General features: G+C 39.9%; 1 protein-coding gene across 3 annotated transcripts in view; it reads right to left on the reverse strand.

Annotated features, from left to right (window-relative positions):
• The window catches only part of LOC139736117 (ras-related protein Rab-9A-like), a 42,219-nt gene that overhangs the window by 13,599 nt on the left and 4,158 nt on the right, over positions 1–24,462 (reverse strand). The window contains exon 1 of one of the 3 annotated variants that reach the window (XM_071646848.1): positions 7,853–8,195. The exons of the other annotated variants lie outside the window; for them this stretch is intronic. The gene's annotated coding sequence lies outside the window, so the exon portion shown is untranslated. Of the gene's footprint in view, positions 1–7,852; positions 8,196–24,462 lie in introns of those variants that run through there. 3 annotated transcript variants of the gene reach the window in all.

Raw genomic sequence — 24,462 nt, forward strand, 5'->3', positions numbered from 1 at the left:
TTGTCAATGACACACACAAATTTATGTCTTTTGAACTGCTAGATTTCACGATTCATCTCACTTCTTCATCTACTGTTCGGGTTTATTGCATTTATCGCCCACCCCATTCTCTCGTCACACCTTTACCAGCAACGACTTTCTTGATGAGTTTTTAACTCTCCTCGAGAGTGCTGCTGTTGATGCTCATCAACCATTCTTCTTGGTGACTTTAATATACATGTAGATGATTCTGCTGATAGTTTCGCTCAGTCTTTTCTCAATGCCGTTGAAGCCTTTGGATTTCATCAACATGTTAAGGGTGCCACTCACCAAGCAGGCCACACACTTGATTTAGTCTTTAGTAGAAATCTGAAGATATATTTCCCATATCACTGTATTGCCATCTTTGCCATCTGATCACTCCGCCATTCTTTCCGCCATTAATCTTAAAGGCCCACCAAATCCTAGAAGGAAAGTAAGCTTTAGAAAGCTTCGCAATATTGACACCAACTCTTCCGCCAGGATATTAAACAGGCTTTATTGACTTCCAGTGTACGTCTTGTCCTACAGAAGCAATTTCAATGTATAATGACATGCTGAGTAATCTGTTGGACAAGCATGCCCCTGTTAAAACCGTGACTGTGACAATTAGACCCAATGCCCCTTGGTTCTCTGATGAGATTAGGGAGGCCAGGAGGCGTCGGCGTCGTGCTGAACGTCGCATGTTGAAGTCCGGCATGCAGACTGACATGGACCTGTATCGTCAAGAATGTGAGCTGTACTACAGTCTGATTACTGATGCAAAGTCCCAGTACCTGAGAAAAGAGATCGCCAATGCTGACTCGAAACGACTATTCAACTTCGTGAAGAAACTGTCCACCCCTTCTGACTCTTCTATTTATCCTGAACACTCATCTGATTCAGAACTGGCGCACAGGTTCAGTATATTCTTCATGAAGAAAATCGATGATATTGTGTCTTCCTTTGTATCTGACGTGAACCATTTGGAGTTATCCGTCCAGGCTCCTGAGAACTCTTTGAACTGCAACCTGAGCGAGTTTAATCCAGTCACTGATGAACAGCTTCGACGTCTCATCATGCTATCTCCACCAAAATCTTGCAGTCTGGACCCTCTTCCAACTTGGCTGCTCAAAGAGTGCCTTGATGAGCTGCTTCCGGTTCTAAAAAACATCATTAACACATCATTGTCATCAGGTATAGTTCCAATACCTTTCAAGACATCTCGTTTCCCCTCTGTTGAAGAAACCGAACCTAGATCCCGATGTCCTGAGCAATTACCGACCAATTGCCAATCTGCCATTTGTGAGTAAGCTTCTTGAAAGGATTGTGTCTACACAGTTAATGTCTTATGTTGACAGTAATCATCTGCTTCCCACAAACCAGTCAGCATACCGCAACCTCCACTCAACAGAAACTTCCTTGTTGAAAGTGCTCAACGATCTCCTTCTTGCTGTCGACAAGGGCAATGAGGCTGCTCTTCTTCTTCTTGACTATTCGGCTGCGTTTGACACGCTCGACCACACGTTGCTACTACAACGACTTAGTAATGACTATTCCATCACAGGCACTGCCATCCAATGGATCAAGTCATATCTTCAAGATCGCACACAGTCTGGTCACGTCCTAGTCCCATCAGCTGTGGAGTTCCGCAAGGATCCGTTGCCGGCCCCCTTCTTTTTCTCCTCTATACAGGTCCACTCACCAGAATCATCAATTGTCATCATGGAGTCAACTACGCTATGTATGCTGACGACACTCAAATTTACATAACTATGTCACCTGGCGATAGGATTGCTGCTGTTAATTCACTGAGAGAATGTCTCAACGACATCAAAGCCTGGTCCACTGCCAGCAGACTCCGTCTGAATGAAGACAAGTCTGAACTCATCCATTTCTCATCACAGTTTAGGAGCACAGTTCCTCTACCAGATCTAACTACTCGGGATGGGATTATTAAGGTCTCTGACTGTGTTAGAGACCTTGGCTTTACTTTGGACAAACACTTAACTCTTAAACACCATATCACAAACATTTGTAAGTCTGCATCATGGGGTATTTTCAAAATAGGGAAGATCAGGCGTCTGCTTGATCAATCATCAGCTGAGCGGCTCGTCCATGCCTTCGTCTCCTCCTATCTGGACTACTGCAACTCCCTCCTTGCCGGCCTCCCTCTTTCTCACATATCCCCTCTCCAACGTATCCAAAATTCAGCCGCTAGATTAGTCTCCCTTAGTAGGAGACATGACCATATATCTCCTGTTCTCCGCTCACTCCATTGGCTTCCAGTACATTCCCGTATTACTTTCAAAATCCTACTTCTGACGTACAAAATCACACGTAATCTTGCACCCATATATCTTCAAAACCTAGTCTCTCTCCGCTCCTCCTCTTCTGCCAGACCCCTCCGTTCATCTTCCTCTCTCCAATTACTTCATGGCCCACGTACAAAAACCCGTTATGGTGACCGAGCCTTCTCTTCCATTGCTCCCACTCTTTGGAATAAACTCCCTCTTTATATTCAGAATGCCTCATCTGTCGAATCATTTAAAATTCTTCTTAAAACTCACCTGTTTAATCAGCTGTAATTTTTTTTTTTTTTTTCTGGAGGCGCACACAGTTATCAATTGTTGTACCATTGTATCACATGTATTTTTCTTTTCTTTTCTTTTCTTTCTTCTTTTGTTACTGTTAACGTTAATTTTGTTAATGTTATTGTGTTTTCTAGTCTATTTGTATGAGTAGCAAAGTGCGCTTAGAAACGTCAGTATGAAGCGCCATATAAATGCAATTATTATTATTATTACAGCGTTGGGTCTGTACGTCCTCTGCACCAAGTGCATATCTTCCTATCCCTGTTCACGCCGCAGCGCGCCAGTGCTCGCAGTGCGCTGCATAGTTGCGTGCTGTTGCAATTGCTGAGCGACAATGCACCGATTTCGATCCGCGAGAGGGAATTCGACAGACCTACTGGAGGGAGCTCATCAAGTTAGATAGCTTGTGTAGTTGTTTCGTCAGTATGAGTAAGACAGACGTATGAATAACGAAATGCATATAGTATCAAAACGTTCAGTGTTAGAGTACCTACTAATTATCAACAAAGCGTGTTTTTCTGAGCAGTCATCACGTAACCGTCTCGGCGTCTGCTGCGTTGCTACCATACGTACTGTGTACTAGCTATAGGCACATAAAGCCGTAGCCTAGCCCAGTCTAGTCGCTGCCGCCCGGCGTCTGGTCGCGCTAGCAGCTAGACGCGATGTACCCTAGGCGCTGCCTGTGTGTGTAGCGTATGGATGGATCGGGGAAAATGTATCATTTTGATCTGTGCATGCACGAATGCACTTAGCCTACATGTGATACTTTCTGCGCGTTTTAGGGTGAAACTTTTTAATATGTTCCTCAAACTGGGTTTGCTATAATTGTCTGAGAGTGCAGGTACACATATTTGGGGAATTGAGGATTTTTACTTGACTTCTGACCGACCCTGTTATAAGTTTATGCATTGAGTAATTTTCAAGGTATGAAGAAAGAGTGTAATTACAGTACAAAATAGATTTTTTTTTCATTTAAACCTGGTGTTTGACCTTTGACCCTTAACCTTTGACCTTCCAGCTGGAAATTTCACAGAGAATCTCCATTAGGTAATACATGTATATATTAAGTTTTAAAACTAATGCAAGCATTGCATTATATACTAGTATGTGAGGGAAACAGTAAAATTTTGAGGAGTTGACCTTGACCTTTGACCCCTGACCCCTAAATTCCCTAAATAAATCCTGCCAGTCAGTACATGCATATGTACCAAGTTCCATGAAGATACATTGAACCATTTGCGAGAAAAGTGAAATTGCAACATTTTCACCTAACCTTTGACCTTTTGACCTTTGACCTTATGACATGAAACTCTCTTTAGAGTCTTTACGCAGTAGTACATGTCTACACTAAGTTTCAATAAAATACCTTCAGGCATTGCATAGATATGGGGAAATAGCAACTTTTTAGCATTTGACCTTGACCTTATGACCTTTTACCTCTTGCCAATGTCACTAAAATCTCCTCAACTAATTGCCCTATCATACATCATCCTCGGACCAAGTTTGGTGAAAGTTGCTTCATCCAGTTTTGAGTTATCACATAAACAGATAAATTTTAGAATTTGACCTTGATCTTTGACCTTTGACCTCTGTCTGATTTCACTAAAAAACTAATCATGTAATTGTCCCATCATACATCATCGTCGGACAAAGTTTAGTGAAATTTGTTCGATCCAGTCTTGAGTTATCACGTAAACGGATACAATTTCATGATTTGACCTTGACCTTTGAACTTTCATCTTCGGCAGATTTCACCCAAAATCTAATCAAGTAATTGCCTCATCATACTTTATACTTGGACCAAGTTTGGTAAAATTCGAGTTAATATTTCTCAAGTTATCGTGTAAACGAATGCGGACGGACGTATGTGCGGACGTGCGGACGGACGTATGTGCGGACGTGCAGACGTATGGACGTACGGACAACCCGAAAACATAATGCCTCCGGCACCACTTCGTGGCAGAGGCATAAAAACCAATATTTTGTATTAGTGATGACAAGTTTAGATCTAATTAAGATTTTAACAGATATACTCAGATTGTTTTAGTTGTTAGACCTAAAGATGAAATGTGTGTCATATGTGTGTTTTGTTGTTGTTGTTGTTTTTAACACCTTGTCTAGTAGACTAGTAGTCCCTGACTAGGGCCTATAGGCCCTACGTATAGGTACCTTAGCACTCGACTTGACCAAGTTGATGAACAGATAATGAACTGCATGTCACAAAACAGATCCATGGATTGAAAATGGAGACAGCTCAGTTCCACTTCCAAGCTTCCCCATTCCGTCTATCAATGTTGTGCTACCATGACCATATATATGTGGCTCGGAACGCTGAACTTTGCGTAGTACGTACAGATTGTACAGTCGGCACGCGAGGTCGCCCAGCGCGGCCGTGGTGGTGAGCTGTCGGGTATCCGTACGTACCACACTCTAGCTCGATCTACTCGCAGCTGCTCAGCTCAGCTAGCTCAGCTCACCACTCGTGTGTGCGCTTCTACGCTCTTAGTTACATCACTGCCAACCTGCGTGAGGATACGCACAAACACAAATGAGGAACATCCTTATATGGTAGAAACACTGGTGATCCCTGGTGTGCTGCTGACGACCCATTGGCATTGGCGGAGTTAATATCTTTCTGTTTATTATCTCAATATCTCATCTCATAATGTCTTTTCAACTATAGATTTTAATACATTTCTTGAGAAGGTGAGATCAAAGTTCACATTTTTGAGTGTAAGTATACTATGGATAAAATTTGTAGAAGTGCAGTCCACTCTCAGTATCCATTTAAATTCATTGGTGATCGAAATCAAGGTTTCATTTGTGGGTTAAGTGGCACTATGAATGCCTTGAAGAAGTTCCAGGTAAATCTTGATGCACAGATCTGACAAAAAATATCAACCTTTCATGTGCTCGGAAGGAAGAAAAGATAACAAGAGGAAAAAGCAGCAGAATAAGAAGAAAAATATATTAGATGATTTTATTGATGCATGTAAACTGCTATTTGTTCTTTTCTTTCTCCCAGTGAAATGAAAGTTTCACTTGGATCACACACACACACACACATACACACACAAAGGCACATTTTCACTTGCTGTATAAGAAATGCAGTTTGAAAGAAAAACTTTCCACCTGCTTCTTCACTCTCATTGACTCATGTACCTATATGAATGACAAAGCCCCAGGTATTTCAATCAACAAATCTACAGTGTAAACAATTTCATCAAAATTTTGGATTGTAATGTCATTTACCTAGACTTGCCCAGATGTTGACAAGTCTGGCCCCATAGACCATCTCAGACAAAGTCTGAGCTTCCAAAACAGAAGCTTTTACAGAGGAGCTCTGCAACATACTGCAAAATGATGCAGTACATGACAACACCATTAAAATCTCGTTCAGCTGCAGATTCAAAAGCCTTAGCTTCAAATGAATTCCTTCAACACACAAATGAATACTTTCAGATCATATCTTTGTTTATTTACTCACAAGTTCATCCAAGTTGTCCAAATTCATATTTTGCTTGAAATTTCATCAAAGCCAATTTGACTAAATCGGGTTCCCAATAAATGAAAATAAAGTGCATACATTGTGTAAATGACTTTGCAAACACATAAAAATGACATGATTGCATGAGAGGCACACACATGCCTGTTGACTATATATGTGTACACTTGTATACACTTCTTTGTTTATCTACTCACAGATTTATGTAACATATAATTAAAAATTCTAAGATGATTTCCAAATCAATTTTTCAATGACGCAAATTTGAATAAAAGAAAGTAGTGAGGAAACATGGAAATGTGCATGAATGAGTAAATGAATACACTGAGAAGTGATGCATCTTGCTGCAAGAGAATTGTACTACCTGGCACTCATGTCAAAGGTCTATTTCAATGATGTACAGCTGTAGTTGGTCAATAATGACATTGCCAACTTGACACAAAAACTAGATGTATGGTGCATGGTCGAGTTGCAAATTTAAAGTTCTGCCACGAAACTAAATTTACTAGAACTAAGCTCTTCTTTTCTTTTACAATGTATTGATACATAATATATCTCATTTAAATCCCCCCAAAAAACCCTGCAGTACTTGAATTAATAAAAGTATATCAGCTGTTACATTACATCGTAATCATGAAAGTAACACCCATTTGAAAGCATAGAATTTCATATCAATTTTGCACTTGGGGACTGGAGTGCTTTAAATTTGGCCATACTTAATTTCAAATGAGACTGAAATTCTCTAGCGTTTATGGCATACGATGACACTACTATACAATTGTATATTCACCCATAGGATTATATCCTGCCTGGCTCCAACTGGCAACTATGCTGCACAATGCAAACCCTCACCCATCAATGTGCTAGTGCATGTCACACATAAATAATTTATGCACCCACCCGCACACACACTCATACACACCTCCACATACACGGTGCACTATAATTCCTCAAGCCCAGAATGGGCAACTCATTGTGAAGTGAAGGCTACCTAGACTGCTGTATACGCCATATATTTTGCGGGTCTAAATTTTTGTGATCAGGAATTCCCAACGATTTCGCGAGTGGTTAAATTCATGATCGTGGAGTCTTGCACTGAACGGAGAAGTGTACACACGTACATGACATCCACATCGGGATCAGAGTCAATATTTTCGCGTGTCTTTAATTTTGCCAATAGCTGCTGACTCGCGAAATTCGAGCAAATAAAAACCTCACGAAATATTCGGCCTATATAGTATATAAAGGGGCGCCGTGAGTGATTATATCAGAACACAACAAGAGAATAGAACAGAGACAAGGAACAAAAAGAAGATGGACAATTTCTTACACTTTGTGACACGTTTCTTCCAGGTTCTTGTTTCCTTAAGACATCATTCACCAGAGGTCATCCTAAGTGCCACCTTATTATCATGTTTCATGAAGCGTACATAATCACACCACAGAAGTTTATTCAAAGTGCCCAGCACAACAGGTGGCACATTGGGCAAGACTTGTTTACAAGCATAACATCACCCCTAGACAGGTTGAAACTTTTTTTTGGGCAAGGCACAGACCAATAGTGAGTGCATGAGAAGCACAGGCATTCAAATGGCTGTGCAGCAGCTGAATAATTTTGTCTTTCTTGTGTTGTTACCAAGAAGAAGAAAAAAAAAAAGAAAAAAAAAAATCCTGAATGAGGTTCATCTGATTGGTGAATTCTTTTTAGGAATACATGTACACTCTTTTTATCACAATCATGAAAGTTATTTCATACCTTAGTGAGTACTTTTGCCACCAACTGGTGGCTTCTTCAGACTGTGTCGTAGATGGCAGTGACGCTGGACGTTAGAGAATGGTATCATATGCCAGAGAATATACTGGCCTGAGTCTCTATACCACAGTCCATGTAGTGAGAGAATGGAAGAATACAGAGGGAAAGTTGGCCCATCAGCATGATTATCTCTCGTTCAACATATGATGCAAGCATGAGGAGGTATTTCGAGTCAGCTTACAACTGAAACGCCCTTTCAAATCAAAACATGCAAAGGACATTATCGTGAAAGCACAACAAGATCTGATATATGCGAAAGGACTAGGATCATTGTATTCAAGGAATCAAACAGGAATGTGAGTCAGTTCAAATTAAGTAGAACCATTTGTGGATGATGGGCATTTTGACCGCATTACAGATCTTGTTAAAAGATTGCGTGAACAGAAATTGATTACTATTAAAGAGAGACGCATTCAGAAGTTGGATAGATTACCGGTAATGAATCAGAGGAGAGGAGAAATCCTTTTCCATTGATTTATCAGGATCCCAGCTGAAAAAAGATGGGTTATCAATAAATCTAGCAATACTCTCACGAAGTCAGAAACTTCGATACTTGCTAAGGAATTCAACTTCACAGTCACACTGGAGAACATCCCTTTGAAGATCATAATTGCAACTGAGCAGGCAACCAAGCTTAAAAGTAGAAGAGTTCTGACACAAAGCTGTCCGTGTGATACATCAGAGCAGACCTCCTAATAGACAGGGCAGAGCCAAGCAAAAACTGCCTTTTTTTCCAGTCAAGGTTTTCTCACTTGATTCTGGTACTTTAGACCATACTTAACAAAATAAGCTTCTGCGCCATCTTGAAATCTGTCCCGAATCCAAGATGGCCACCAAAAATCCAAAATGGCCGCCAGAGGACCTAAAAAGTGCCTTCTGTGGTTAAGATTTGTCTGGGGATGGGTTTTTTTTTACTCTATTTGATGATAAATGGTAAGAGAAATAAGATTCAGTGAATTAAAATTAGAATCAGTTTCTTTTAATTGCGAAAATCCAACATGGCCGCCAGACGCAGCTCCCGAAATTAATAAATGTCATAATAACCGGAGGGCCAAACCCTAAAATCTCGCTTACTTAACGAGTGAGTTCCACTCTCTCTACAAACTAAGTAGACCATGCTTATTTTCAAATTTCTATTGTAACAAACAACATACCACTGGTCTACCTCAAAAAATTTGTTGCGAAAGCCTCCAAATCCAAAATGGCGTCCAAGATGGCCGCCATATTTACTGAATTTGCTATTTGAAAGATAGAATTTGATAGAAACATCAGATTTCAGCAAATGTGATGTCATATGAAAGAGAACAAGGAAAAGTAGAAATTACGCGGTGCGTAATATATGTCCCCGCCGGAAGTAGCATATAGTAGCAAAATGTACAATATAGGTAAAAAGATGAAGGTCAAAGGTCAAAGAAGTCAAAGGTCAAAATTCTATGTAGAAGTTCTGAAGCCCTCACCTAGTGCCATCACATAAAGCAAACGGAATCGAAATCGGGTTAGAAATGGCGAAGGAGTAGCATTTTGTAGCCAATGTACAATATAGGTAAAAAAATCAAGGTCAAAGGTCAAAGAAGTCAAAGGTCAAAATTCTGTGTAGAAGTTTTGAAGCCCTCACCTAGTGCCCTCACATAAAGCAAACAGAATCAAAATCGGGTTAGAAATGGCGAAGGAGTAGCATTTGGTAGCAAAATGAACAATACAGGTTAAAAATCAAGGTCAAAGGTCAAAGAAGTCAAAGGTCAAAATTTTGTGTAGAAGTTTTGAAGCCCTCACCTAGTGCCATCACTTAAAGCAAACGGAATTGAAATCGGGTTAGAAATGGCGAAGGAGTAGCATTTTGTAGCAAAATGTACAATATAGGTCAAAAATCAAGGTCAAAGGTCAAAGAAGTCAAAGGTCAAAATTCTGTGTAGAAGTTTTGAAGCCCTTACCTAGTGCCATCATATAAAGCAAACGGAATCAAAATCGGGTTAGAAATGGCGAAGGAGTAGCATTTTGAAGCAAAATGTACAATATAGGTCAAAGGTCAAGGTCAAAGGTCACAACTGAAATTCTGTATAGAAGTTTCAAAGCTCCCATGTAGTGCTATCATATAAAGCAAACAGAATCAAAATCGGGTTAGAAATGGCGAAGGAGTAGCATTTTGAACATTTTGATCACACACGGACGCACACACGGACGGACACACGGACGGACACACGGACGGACACACGGACGGACGGACACACGGACACACACACGTACGGAGCCCGTTTCATAGTCCCCTGCTCGAACTCGTTCGGCGGGGACAATAAAATTTCCTACAAGTTGATACCATTTTTGTGGGAGATTGTGATAACTGGATTGAGATTTTAAGGAAAAATACTCATTTTTTTGATATTTTTCTGAAAAAAGGAAAATCATGAAAATGCTTGATTCAGTATAAATCAGAAAAAGACTGAAGGATTATCTTGAAACGTTTTTAAGAATTTTGTTTAACATATAATTAATATTTGGAGAAAATAAGGGGTCAGTACCATATGCGGTTCAGGAGTTATAATGTCTCAAACTTGAAAACTCACTATGTAAAAATTTCCACTTAAGCACTTAAGACCTTGTTGGTCGTAAAGAGAGTCTGCACGCGCCAAGACTACTACATGCACCACTGGCACTGACGCTTGTAGCAGTGCCAGTGGTGCGTGTAGTAGTCTTGGTGCGCGCAGACTTTTTTGACAAACAAGAGTTTGTGCCTGCAAACTAACTTTTCATACCAAGTGGTAGCTCAGGTGACGCCGATCGCTATCATTTCAAAGTAGATTGTTCTGGAGCAGATGAGATGAAGCAAAAATGTCTTTCAAATAGAGGTAGAAGCTTGAAACAACCATGCTGTTAGAAAGTTTAAAACAAAATTTGGATCACTCACTCAAAAATTTCAAGATTGCAGGCCATCAAAGCTGACATAGTTTATTGCGTCAAATTAAATGTATTATTTTAATTTTGGTACAATTTTGTCTGTTGTGCTATCTATTTATAGTTTTTATATATTTTGAACATTGTAGTGCTATTTCAAACTGTCATGGGTTTTTATGGAGATATTTTTAAAACCAGTGATATTCTACTCCGAAAAAGAAAAAAAATCGGGTGGAAGTTTCATTTTTGAAGGAGTTAATAACGGAAATCAGTAAATTTAAAGTAAAATTGGAGTGAATTTTGAGTGAAAATTTTCATTTTCACTCATTTTAGAGTGACCTTAGGGATCACTCGTCACTCTTTGAGTGATCTCTGAGATGAATGAGAGGAATGAAAATGAACATCTCCACTCTCGAGTGATCCTGATATCTAAAATGTAAAAGCATCTACCAATGGCATTAGTTCAATTCAATTTTGACACTATAACCCACATGAAATCAGCCTAAAACGATGTAAGAAAAATCTTTTCACAGTGAATACACTTTCAGCATGCTTATTTGTAAATTCAATTCAATGTTTTATTTCATTTTTTGACAAGAACATATAAACATCACTTCTTCTTTTTTGGTAACAGAAAATCAGGTGCTAAAAACTATGTAGGATGAAAAGAATACAATAATTGTAGCACCTTACAATCATTACAGATTATCATAAAACTCAAGTGATTTGAAGTAAGTAAACATTGTGGATAATTTTGGACAGTGTTATTTGAACAATACTGAAAAGTAATTTCGCACAACACATTTAAAAGCAACTTTGAGAATTTGCCGCCATGTCGGATTTTTCGGGGGGTGCTCGGATCAGAAGGGCTTTCAAGGACATGTACGGATCAGATATTATTACACATATGCCATCGTCATTCACGTTTCTACAACAGCAGAGTAACATACAAGTACAAAAGCATATCTTTGATACAGAAGCATTTCGGGCCTTACCCAAACACTAAAATGAGCTCCACCCCCCCCCCCCCCCAAAAAAAAGATAAACCCTCAATATGGTTTAAACAAGGACAATATATATGATAGACAGCAATACAAGAAATTCTAAAAATATATCAAATTATTAATCAAGATTTGACTCTGACGCAACACACTAAAGGTATCATTTACCATTGGAAGAGGTATCACATTCGATTTATATGTGCAGGTTAGTTGTATCACAAAACATTCTACCATGTAAAAAAAAAAAAAAAAAAAAAATATATATATATATATATATATATATATATATAATGAAGCCTAAAACATACGGAGATATCACCATTTCTTTTCAAGAAACCATAACATTGATAACTGTTGACAGCTTAGTATAAAAAACTAGAAATGTCGCTACGGTGACTGGTATGCCTCCGCCATAATGCATGGTTCTCCTAATAGGTCTATAGTACAATGTCTTGACAATGTGTGATGACAGTTTCACACAATTGGCAAAATATTAAAATGACAGGTTTGGCACAAATGTGCTGAATGTTCACTTTCCTAGAACTAGGTTCAATTGGATGAATGATTAAAACGTCAGAGTGCAGGTATTTGGGGAACTGATGATTTTTACTTGACTTTTGACCCTTTTATAAGTTTATGCATTGAGTAATTTTCAAGGTATTGAGAAAAAGTATAATTTCAGTATCAAATGGTAAAATAGCATTATCTAAACCTGGCCTTTGACCTTTGACCTCACAGTTCCAAAGAGAATCACTGTCAGGTCGAACATGCATAAATATTGAAGTTTCATGATGATACCTTGAGTTACTGTCGAGATATGGAGGAAAAAGTGCAATTAAGCACTTTCACTTGACCTTTGACCTTTTGACTTTAGACCTTTTGGCAAAAACCTCCCACAGAATATATATTTGGTAATACATGCATACATCAAGTTAAAAAAACAAACCTTCAGGCATTGCATAAAAATAAGTAGTGATATTTTGAGTTGACCTTGACCTTTGACCCCCTGACCTTTGACCCATGACCCCTAACTTTCCTAGATAATCACTGCCCATCAGTACAAGCATACATATACTAAGTTCCATGAAGATACCTTTAACCATTTGCGAGATATGGAGAAAAACATGAAATTTCAACCTTTTTTTCACAAAATAACCTGTGACCTTTGACCTTTGACCACATGACCCTAAAATCCAAACAAAGTATTATCCCCCAGGATATACCCTCATACCAAGTTGGATGTAAAACCACCACACGGTTCTAGAGAATAGACAAAAACAGAACGGGACGGACGTCCGGACGTACGTACGGACGGACGGACGGACGACCCGAAAACATAATGCCTCCGGCCACTTCGTTGGCGGAGGCATAAAAACATATCAGAACAATCTACTTTGAAATGATAACGATCAGCGTCACCTGAGCTACCACTTGGTATGAAAAGTTAGTTTGCAGGCACAAACTCTTGTTTGTCAAAAAAAAAAGTCTGCGTGCACCAAGACTACTACACGCACCACTGGCACTGCTGCAAGCGTCAGTGCCAGTGGTGCGTGTAGTAGTCTTGGCGCATGCGGACTCTCTTTACGACCAACAAGGTCTTGGCACAGCTAAAGTGAAATTTTTACATAGTGAGTTTTCAAGTTTGAGACATTATAACTCCTGAACCGCAAATGGTACTGACCCCTAATTTTCTCCAAATATTAATTATATGTTAAGCAAAATTCTTAAAAACGTTTCAAGATAATCCTTCAGTCTTTTTCTGATTTATGCTGAATGAAGCATTTTCATGATTTTCCTTTTTTCAGAAAAATATCAGAAAATTAGTGTTTTTCCTTTATATCTCAATTCAATTATCTATCGCCCACAAAAATGGTATCAACTTGTAGGAAATTTTATTCTCTTTCATATGACATCACATTTGTTGAAATCTGATGTTTCTATCAAATTCTATCTTTCAAATAGCAAATTCAGTAAATATGGCAGCCATCTTGGACGCCATTTTGGATTTGGAGGCTTTCGCAACAAATTTTTTGAGGTAGGCCAGTGGAATGTTGTTTGTTACAATAGAAATTTGAAAATAAGCATGGTCTACTTAGTTTGTAGAGAGAGTGGAACTCACTTGTTGATTGAGCAAGTTTTTAGGGTTTGGCCCTCCCGTTATTATGACATTTATTAATTTCGGGAGCTGCGTCTGGCGGCCATGTTGGATTTTCGCAATAAAAAAGAAACTGATTTTAATTTTAATTCACTGAATCTTATTCCTCTTACCATTTATCATCAAATAGAGTAAAAAAAACCATCCCCAGACAAATCTTAACCACAGAAGGCACTTTTTAGGTCCTCTGGCGGCCATCTTGGATTTGGGACAGATTTCAAGATGGCGCAGAAGCTTATTTTGTTAAGTATGGTCTAAAGTACCAGAATCAAGTGAGAAAACCTTGACTGGAAAAAAGGCAGTTTTTGCCTGGCTCTGCCCTGTCTATAATCCTAACCTTACATCTGATGAGAAATCAGTGCTGAGTTTGAAGTTGCCACTGCTGTCAAGCCCCATAAAACCATCAGAAGCCCACTCATCCACCGAAAAGACAAATGAAAAGTAAACGAGATAGCAATGACTGTACAGCTGCATACGTCAGGAGACAGGCAGACAATTTGGTATAAGACAAGAGGAGCATAAAGAGGAACTCAAACACATCAGCCAAACCCCTTTCACTGGATCTAGAGAAAACAATTGACAAACAACATTATTCTCAAATCAGCCATTGGGAATATGTTGCTATCAATAACCCTTCCATCCAATGGAAGGAGAGTCTTATTCTTGCCAGAGAAGATCACCAACCATCAAGATGGATAAGGGACGCAATTAACATCAGGAAACCTCTAACACAATGAACAGAGACTTGGGCCAATATAATCTTTCGCATGTACTGTGTAGGATACCATTCTCTTACATCCAGCGTCACACCGCCATCTACGACACAGTCTGAAGAATCCACCTGTTGGAGGCTAAAGTACTTACTAAAGTATGAAATAACTTACATGATAGTGAAAAAAGATCATATTTCTCTCTCTCTATTCTCTCTCTCATTCTTCACTGTCTCCAGATTTAATCCTTGTCAATGCACAATATAATATCTGTAACAGTCACACTCCATAATGGCCCATGGCCATGACTCCACCACACCAACCAATCTCAATCTAGCTTATCAAATGAGGTGCTTGGTATAGCACTTACACTTACAGAGGACTGAGTTTTGATTACTAGTAGTAAATTTACTGCCAGAGTCTCAATACACACTGTACGGGTACGTCTTGGTCTGCACGGTCTGTAAGGTTTAATGTCTACGCTATGACTCCCTACTCTAGAGATAACTTGTTGGCAATCATGCACTTCAGGGTCCTATAGTACTGGTACTTCATTCCCCGTATGCCAAGGTGATATCCCATGAACCACCATGCACTGAGCAGCTGGCGAGCTTCTCTTGTTGTATGGAACACTGTTTGACAAGTTATAAGGTCACTAAAGCCCACCTCACACTGCAATTTTGACACATGCAACACTGCACGATATCATGTACCTTTGCTCTCCGCTGCAGGATTATCGAGCTTTACATTTACAATGTTGCATCACAAAAAATTGCCAAAATCATGACGTAAAGTGTGAGGAAGTCTGCCAGTGCTATGCAATAGCTTCCATTTTTGCTACAAGCCACAATAATAACGTGAATATTTTTGTGCCGTGAGCCTTCATCTATCTACCGCCACTGCATCACGATTCGTGCAAACCACCCATGCAGCAGGCGAGGTTTGCATGTGTGTGTGTGTGTGTACACGCGTAGTGCCTGCCTACAAATCGGTAACTGTGTAGAGCTCTAGATGGTAACAGACTGATGGATGGGTATAAGATATTTGTGAATTTTTTTTTCATTATTTCACATTATAATTTCGCTAATTGGTTACTTAGTGATCCCTGCTTGAGAAACAATGCAGTATCCACTCACCTGTCATTAATCATTTCAATTCAAAATCACAAATGAAGGACAAAAGTTGCATAGCATTGTGTGCTATGTATAGCATTCTGACTGCTGTCTCTACTCAATCATGCTGCGCAGGGAAGGGCACTATTTAGAGCAATGGTGTGGCATACCATACGTGCTTTCATTATGGCACACACACAGAAGCACTACACTGCGCTCCTTGTACACAGTTATACTGTGGGAGCGCCCTGAGTCAACAGAGTGCTGTCTCTGTACGATGAAAGACAAATGCAAATTTTCGCCCCCCCTTTAAGTTACGTATTTCACCAGCAAAAGGCTTACTGTTATACTATACAAATGTTTCCTATCTAATTCATTCCTACCGTTCACTTACTCATTTCCAGACTAATCCCAAGGTCTAGAAAAGACGTTTTTCTACGAGTCCATCTCCATTCTCCTTGTTTTTTCCTTCGCTTTTCGAAACAACCTTTGCATGGCACATTGCGCACTGGCGATGTAAATAGGCATGAAAGGCGCAATGTTTTTTAGCCTTTGGACAAGGCCCTTTTGCTCTCATGATGTCGCGCTCATCTGATCTGGGATCACTTCTTCACTCGCCCAGAAAGCAACACAATACAGCGAGAAGGGCCTTGTCAAAAGGCTACACAGCACTCCAGCTGACTGTTGTCAGCGTCCTGGTCACGGACGCCGGACGTGTCCACCTCTAGCTCCGAACTTGGAATCTCTATTATTTGGATAATTTTGATATTTTGGACTCACTTTGCATATTTTGGGCCATAATTGAGGCATATGGAATATACGCGTTTCTAGAAGCACACCGCCGAAAAGTTTTAAGGTAAGCAATCATCCGGATTTTTGCACTTCGCACCAATATAGATATAACTCAACTTTCCTGCCAATTGGAGTCTTGTGAAACCAAGGCGGCGGCTGCCGCCTCACAAGATTACGATAGAGCTGTAGACCCCAAAGGGGCTTTGGACCCCAAGGGGGCTGACAGCGACACTAGCTATGATAAAGTTCATGAAGAAGATTACACAGTTGTTTCAGGCAGGCGTAAGAAACAAAAGTACAAAGAAGGCTCAAGTACAGTGGAAGAGATAAGCACCAGAAGGGACTCTTTGTCAAATTCCAACTAGAAATATCACTTAAGGTGATTAATACCCCCGCCCCGTGACGACAGTCTTACCCAAGGAATGATCTTTCCTTGATCTTCTGCCATTTAAATGCCGTTACCATGGCAACGCAGCTTCCGACACGTCCGAAAAATATGTCTTGCACATCTTCCCACCAAGACTATTGTGTGTGCCACATTTCATAAGCTTTTGTCAAAAACTGAGGAAGTACAATGTAGTTCAATCCACAAGATCTTTCCTTGATCTTCCGCCATTAATATGCCGTTACCATGGCAACGCAGCTTCCGACACATCCAAAAAATATGTCTTGCACATCTTCCCACCAAGACCAATGTATGTGCCACATTTCATGAGCTTCAGTCGAATACAGAGGAAGTAGTTCAATCCGCAAGATCTTTCCTTGATCTTCTGCCATTTATATGCCGTTACCATGGCAACGCAGCTTCCGACACGTCCGAAAAATATGTCTTCCACATCTTCCCACCAAGATCAAGGTGTGTGCCACATTTCATAAGCTTTGGTCAAAAAACTGAGGAAGTAGTTAAATCCGCAAGATCTTTCCTTGATCTTCTGCCATTAATATGCCGTTACCATGGCAACGTACTTTCGGGTACTGTCAAAAAATGCGTCTTGCACATCTACAACCAAAGGCACACATCTGTACCAAGTTTCATGGAAATTGGGCAAAAACTGAGGAAGTAGTTTGCAACACAAAATTTTCCATCATTTTGGCTCATAATATGTGAACTGTTACCATGGCAACATACTTTTTGTCACTGTCAAGAAATGTGTCATGCTGACCTATATCCTAAGACAAACATTCAATATGAATTCCATGAGAATTGGAAGAACACTGATGAAGCAGTTTTGCCATGAAGCATTTTGCCCTATATTTTACCAATAACATGCCGTTACCATGGCAACGCACTTTTTGCCACTGCGGAAATATGTGTCTTGCACATTATCATATTCAGATGAACATCTGTACCTAATTTCATAAAAATTGATCAAAAACTGTGGGAGGAGTTCGCGACGCAAGATTTGTACCCATTTTTGCCCATAATATGCCGTTACCATGGCAACGTACTTTTGGGTACTGTCAAAAAATACGTCTTGCACATCTACAACCCAAGGCACACATCTGTGCCAAGTTTTATGGGAATCGGTTGAAAACTGAGGAAGTAGTTCGCGACGCAAGATTTGCAACGGACCGACCGCCCGACCGCCCGACCGACCGCCCGACCGACCGCCCGACCGTCCGCTGATTCCTATATACCCCCTTCAAGCTTCGTTTGGCGGGGGTATAAAGATTCCGAAACTGATTATGACAATTACGAAAACGTCTTTCGTACACCGAAAGCAAATCCTCCAGAATCACCCCCATCGAACCTTCCAAATCTCTTCGCAACATAAGTTTACTGGTAATCGCCAAATCAATCCAAAATGCGACAGGAAGCCCGCCAGAATTCATGAAAAGTATGAACGCAGGAATCTTTGCTAAATGCCGCAATGAAAAACAACTCAGACAAATTTCCGATATTCAGCAAATCGGTAATGTCCCAGTCAAAACACAATTTAAGCATCAGAGCACCGAAGGAGTTATCTCAGGGGTACCCATAGAAATGGGAGAGGTCAAGATCAAGTCAGAACTACAGGGAAGCCAAGTTCAAAAAAATTTTATGAGTGAGATTTTCAAGACTCGGCATCTCGGCATGCTAATGTGCGCGCGAGCGAGGGTGTGGGAGGGGTTCCCCCGCACCCCGTGGCCTCCCACGTTAGGGACAGAGCTACACGTACCAAGTCTCACGCATTCTGAGTGAGACTCAAGCATTTAGGGGTCGTCTCACGATCTCACGCATGGCACCCTTTTTCTCACGCATCGGGCAAAGTCTACAATTTGGGCCCATAATAAGGAGCATAGCTCAAAAGATTAAAGTGATATTTACAATTGAAGGTATATTTTCCTTTTGTCTTTCAAAATAATCTAAAAATAGTCACTTAAGTATGTACCTGATCGCACCATTAAGAGCTAAAATATTGAAAAAAATTCCTTAGTAACCCTACCTTGGGGGGCCAGGGGGGGGGGACACCTCCCACACCCTCACTTGCGCGCACATTGGCTCGCCGAGATGCAGAGTCATGAAAATCTCACTCATAAAATTGTTTTGAACTTGGCATCCCTGTAGGGAGCTTTTTCAATTTTTAGCTCTTAATGGTGTGATCAGGTGCATACTTAAGTGACTATTTTTTACTTATTTTGAAAGACAAAAGGAAATATACCTTCATTTGCAACTATCACTTTAATCTTTTGAGCTATGCTCATTATTATAGGCCCAAGTTGCAGACTTCGCCCAATGCGTGAGAAAAATGGGTGCCATGCGTGAGATCGTGAGATGGCCCCTATATGCTTGAGTCTCACGCAGAATGCGTGAGACTTGGTAGCTCTGGAACTAAAACTAGAAATGTCGCTATGGTGACTGGTATGCCTCCGCCATAATGCATGGTTCTCCTAATAGGTCTACAGCACAATGTCTTGACAATGTGTGATGACAGTTTAAATAACATAATTGGCAAAATATTAAAATGACAGGTTTGTCACAAATGTGTTGAATGTTCACTTTCCTTGAGCTAGGTTTAATTGGATGAATGGCTATACTGTCTAAGAGTGCAGGCATTTGTGGATTTGAGGATTTGTACCTGACTTTTGACCCTTTCATAAGTTTAAGGAAGAAGTGAAATTTACCACTTTCACTTGACCTTTGAACTTTTGACAAGAAACTTCCACAATAATCTCTATTTGGGAATACATGCATACTGGTACATGTACACTAACGTTTCAACAAAAATCCTGCAGGCATTGCATAGATAAGAGGGAAATAGTGACATTTTGATGAGTTGACCTTGACCTTTGACCCCCTTGACCTTTGACCCATGACCCCTAAATTCCCTAGATGATCACTGCCAGTTAGTACATGCATATGTACTAAGTTCCATTTAAGATAACTTAAAAGATTTGCAAGATATGGAGAAAAAGTAAAATTCTAGCATTTTCACTTGACCTTTGAACTCTGATCTCATGACCCAAAACTCTCTCAGGTGAATCTTTATTTGGTAGTTCATGTATACGCTTAAGTTTCAAGAAAATACCTTCAGGCATTGCATAGATATGGGGGAAATTAGTGTGATTTTGACCTTTGACCTCGATCATGTGCACCCAAAAGTTGATAGGCACAACTTCGCCCACTCAAACATACACATGTCAAGTTTCATTAGGATACCTCAAAGCGTTTTTTAGCTACGCTCTCCACAAAAATTGATTACGGATGGAAGGACGGACAGAAGGACGGACGGACAACCCGAAAACATAATGCCTCCGGTGACACTTCGTGGCGGAGGCATGAAGACAAAAAGTGATCAATGCAAAGAGAATAACTAGGAAAACCTACAACCAGGAAAAGAAAGATAAGTACTCTCTACACCCCAACCCGCAGTGTCATTCTAACATTTGACTCAAAACAAATCCCTGAAGAGGTAATCCTCTGTTTCCAATCATTTAATGTTAAACAGTGGATTCCACCGGTTGTAAGATGCTTTAAGTGTCAGCGTCACGTCATACGGCAGCCAACTGCCGTTCAAAGATTCGATGCGTCAGATGTGGGGAATCTCACTCTTTTGAGGAATGTCCCAGAAAAGAAAATCCCAAATGTGTTAACTGTGGCAACGACCACTCGGCGGCTTACAATGGATGTAAGATGATAAAGAGAGCGAAAGAAATACAAAAGTTTAAGACGGTACATAGTTTGTCACACGCTGAGGCCGCAAGAACGTATTGGGCAAAAGAAGAACAAACAAAAGAAAGGACACAGGAAACTCCTCTTCCCAATCGAGTGAGCTACTGTATACGCTATATATTTCGCGGGGGTTTTATTTTTGCGAATTTCGCGAGTCGGGAGCTATTCGCAAAATTAACAACACGTGAAAATATTACCTTCCAAAATGAATCCCTTGCCTTGATGATACGAATATTTCAGTACTAGCATATTCCATGTCACGGCTTACCAAACAGACCATACTGGCTATTAAAGCTTGTTTACGTGCATTACGCAGTATTTATTGATTTAGTTAAAGCATATGATAGACTGTGGCCCAAAGCCATCCTAGTCACACTGTGGAACGCAAACATTCGCGGGAATTTGCTACATTTTATAGCAAACATGCTGTCAAAGCGCACCTTTCAGGTGCGTGTGGGCAATGCACTATCTGAAACAATGGAGATGGTTAACGGATTACCACAAGGAAGCCCTTTCAGCCCCATTTTGTTCAACCTGATGCTCAGGGATATTCCAGTTAGGCCCAAACCTAAAGTCCTATTATACGCCCACGATTGCGTAATATGGCAATCAGGCAATGACATCACAGAGGTTACCACATGCTTACAAGGATACTTGAATATATACTTAATGAGTGGTTCAAAAGATGGGGCATGCTCATCTCATCCCCAAAAACAGTTCCAATACTGTTTTCACGATCAAACAAAGAAGAGCCCCCTCTACTCTATCTAGACCAACAACCACTTATTCAGAGAAAAGAACACCGATATCTCGGAGTTATTTTAGACAAGAGGTTAACATGGAAATCTATACAAGACTTAGCATGTAGAAGTAAAAAGAAAATAAATAATCCTTAAATGTTTGGCATATGTAAAATGGAGTGGCGGAACAAAGGATTTGATAACAGTATATAAATCCCTTATTCTTTCTTTACTGGGTTATGCATGCGAAGCATACGACTCGGCATCTGATTTTGTCAAAAATATACTCAACTCAGTTCAATATCAGGCTTTGTCAATTTGTTTGGGTAGCAAAGTCAGAACCTCCCTGAGAACTCTCCAAAGAGAGTCAGGAGAGATGCCCTTAGATATACGGAGAAAATTGCTGAGTGCAAGGTATATCAAAAGAATTGAAACCACTCCCGACCACCCTTCTCTGGAAGATGTCAGGGACTGTTGGCAATATAGATTTTATGATAACAAAACTTGTTCAAGTAACTCCTTTGGAAACAGGGTAATGCAGTTGAAAGAGGAAGTCTACCTCGATATGCCTGTTGAGCCGGTAACACCTTTAACTATCCCACTTTGGCATATCCCCAAAGTGAATGTCTCAAATGAGTTAAGTAGGTTAATATCGAAGTCAGATAATCCAATGTTTCAAAATCAAATGAGTTTAGAAATTACACAAAAGAAGTGGAGTCAATACTTGCATGTATACATAACGGATCCAGAAGTCAAACAGGCATAGTGGGAGCTGCTTTTTTCGCTCCCTATTACAAATATATTGAATCGAAAAGACTGCAGGATTTCACGTCATCATATAGGTCGGAACTTGCTGCAATTCTTATGGCATTAACCTGGTTGAGACAACTTAGTAATGTGTATACAGGAGTTGTAATTTTCACTGACAGATTAAGTGCTCTCCGGGCCCTTGAAACATGTGAATTTGAGGATGCTTTTGTGAAAGAAATACACATTCTTTCGATGGGACTTGCTATTCAGGGGTATGATAGTGCATTTTCAATGGGTGCCCGGCCTCTGTGGCATCACGGGCAATGAGACAGCAGATAAAGCGGCAAAAACAGCCCTACAAGAGAAACATATCGGAATCAATAATGGACTCAATAAGATGGAAGTTAAATATGTTTTAAGTAGTCATTTTAATAAGTGGCAAAAAAGATGGGAAGAAACACAGTCCCCTTTAAAAGAAGTACAGAAGTATGTATTTGGAAAATATGAATGCAGATTAAAAAACAGGGAAGAACAAATCCTTATTCATCAAGTCCGTATGGGTAATATTGGACTGAATTATGATAAGTGGAAAGTAAATTTGCATGAAACAGTCAACTGCCCCCACTGCCCAGAAAAGGAAAATTTAAGTCATTTTTTTCTTGTATATGATTGTCTGAAATATTTGATAGAGAGAGCCATGTTGATCGCAGACATTGGAGGCAAAGATCAACGGGATATAAGGAAAGTACTATCCACAGAAAATGTTAACTATTCGAAGGCATTAATTTCATATGTGAAGAGAACAAGAAGGTTTTCCAAAAGACTTATATAAGTCTTATAGAGTTATGCAGGTAATTATCTTTTTGAGTTTTGTTTAATTTAGATTTGCACACTGCACAATCGGATGTTTGCTTGTTACATAATGTAAAATTTTGAATTACATGTATTTGTAAATTATAGGTTTATTTATTGGAAAGTACATATGAAATAATTATTTTTGATGTTTAGGCCAAGTAAAAAAAGAAAGTAGTTTCTCGTCCGGGTTTTTTGAGCAAGGCGATGAAGAAGGTCCTTACTATTTGATATCTTACTATTTTTTCGAGGATTGTCAAAATGAAAGTAATATGTGTTTATATGTGTGATATAAACCACTTATCATTTGAGTGATGCACCAAATCTGCGTATGTTTATGCATAACAAGTATACCAATTTAACTACACTGTGACTGTATTCATTCAGTCATATCAAGGGTATGGAAAAAAAAACACGTTTTTTGAACATAAAATATACACATTTATGCATCACTTGTTGAACCTACGAATCCAACCATTATCTCTGGAAATGCATAGCATTATTTTTGCCTTTCAACACAACACAAACTTACTGAGTTAGATCTTTTCTCATATGGAAACTTATTCGCTCAAGGATTTAAAATGTCGCAGACAGTGCTGCCAATTGTCAACCCTGTGAAACAACCACCTGATTTCCTTTTTACTGAAAGACAATACGAACCAGTTGAATACTATATTCACTATTTAAAGCCGTTCGCTGTGCACACGTGCGCTTGAGTCGGTTCTCTCCATCACTCCACGATTTTTTTCCAGCTCCAGGGGGGCGTTTCATCAACGAGTTTGTCGGAGTTTTCACCGACAAATTTGCTATCAGCCAATCAGACGCAAGGATTTCATTAGTTTTTAACAGTTGTCAGTGTAAATCCTTGCGTCTGATTGGCTGATAGCAAATTTGTTGGTGAAAACATCCGACGAACTCGTTGATGAAACGCCCCCCAGAACGCATGCTATGCTGGCTGGCTGGTCCCCTCTACTACAGGGAAACCCCGTTATAACGAGTTCGGTTATAACGAGGAACCGCTTATAACGAGGTGATCGCGTCGGTCCCGTTTTCCTTTGCGTGTAATGGCAGAACGAATCGGTTATAACGTGTTCGGTCATAACGAGATTCCGGTTATAACGAGGACAATTTCGCTAAATGATAAAGAAAAACATAAACAATTTGATCGGATATAACGAGGTTCCATTTCTTGACCAAATTGCCGCTTTCAAACACGCGACAAATGAAACATTGGAAACTGAAATCTCGCTATCCACGTCTTTTCCCGTTTTGCAGAGAACCGTTCCTTCCATGTTTTCTTCTTAATCACGCGGTAAGACACAGGAACACCTTCCGATGTTCCTACTAATTATTAAACATAATCATTCGGTTTTCTTTTTCGCGAGAAACGCGTGCGTGA

The sequence above is a fragment of the Diadema antillarum genome, unplaced genomic scaffold, assembly GCF_040938485.1.
Source record: "Diadema antillarum isolate AM-2024a unplaced genomic scaffold, OU_Dant_1.0 seq00000622_RagTag, whole genome shotgun sequence".
Lineage (NCBI taxonomy): Eukaryota > Metazoa > Echinodermata > Echinoidea > Diadematoida > Diadematidae > Diadema > Diadema antillarum.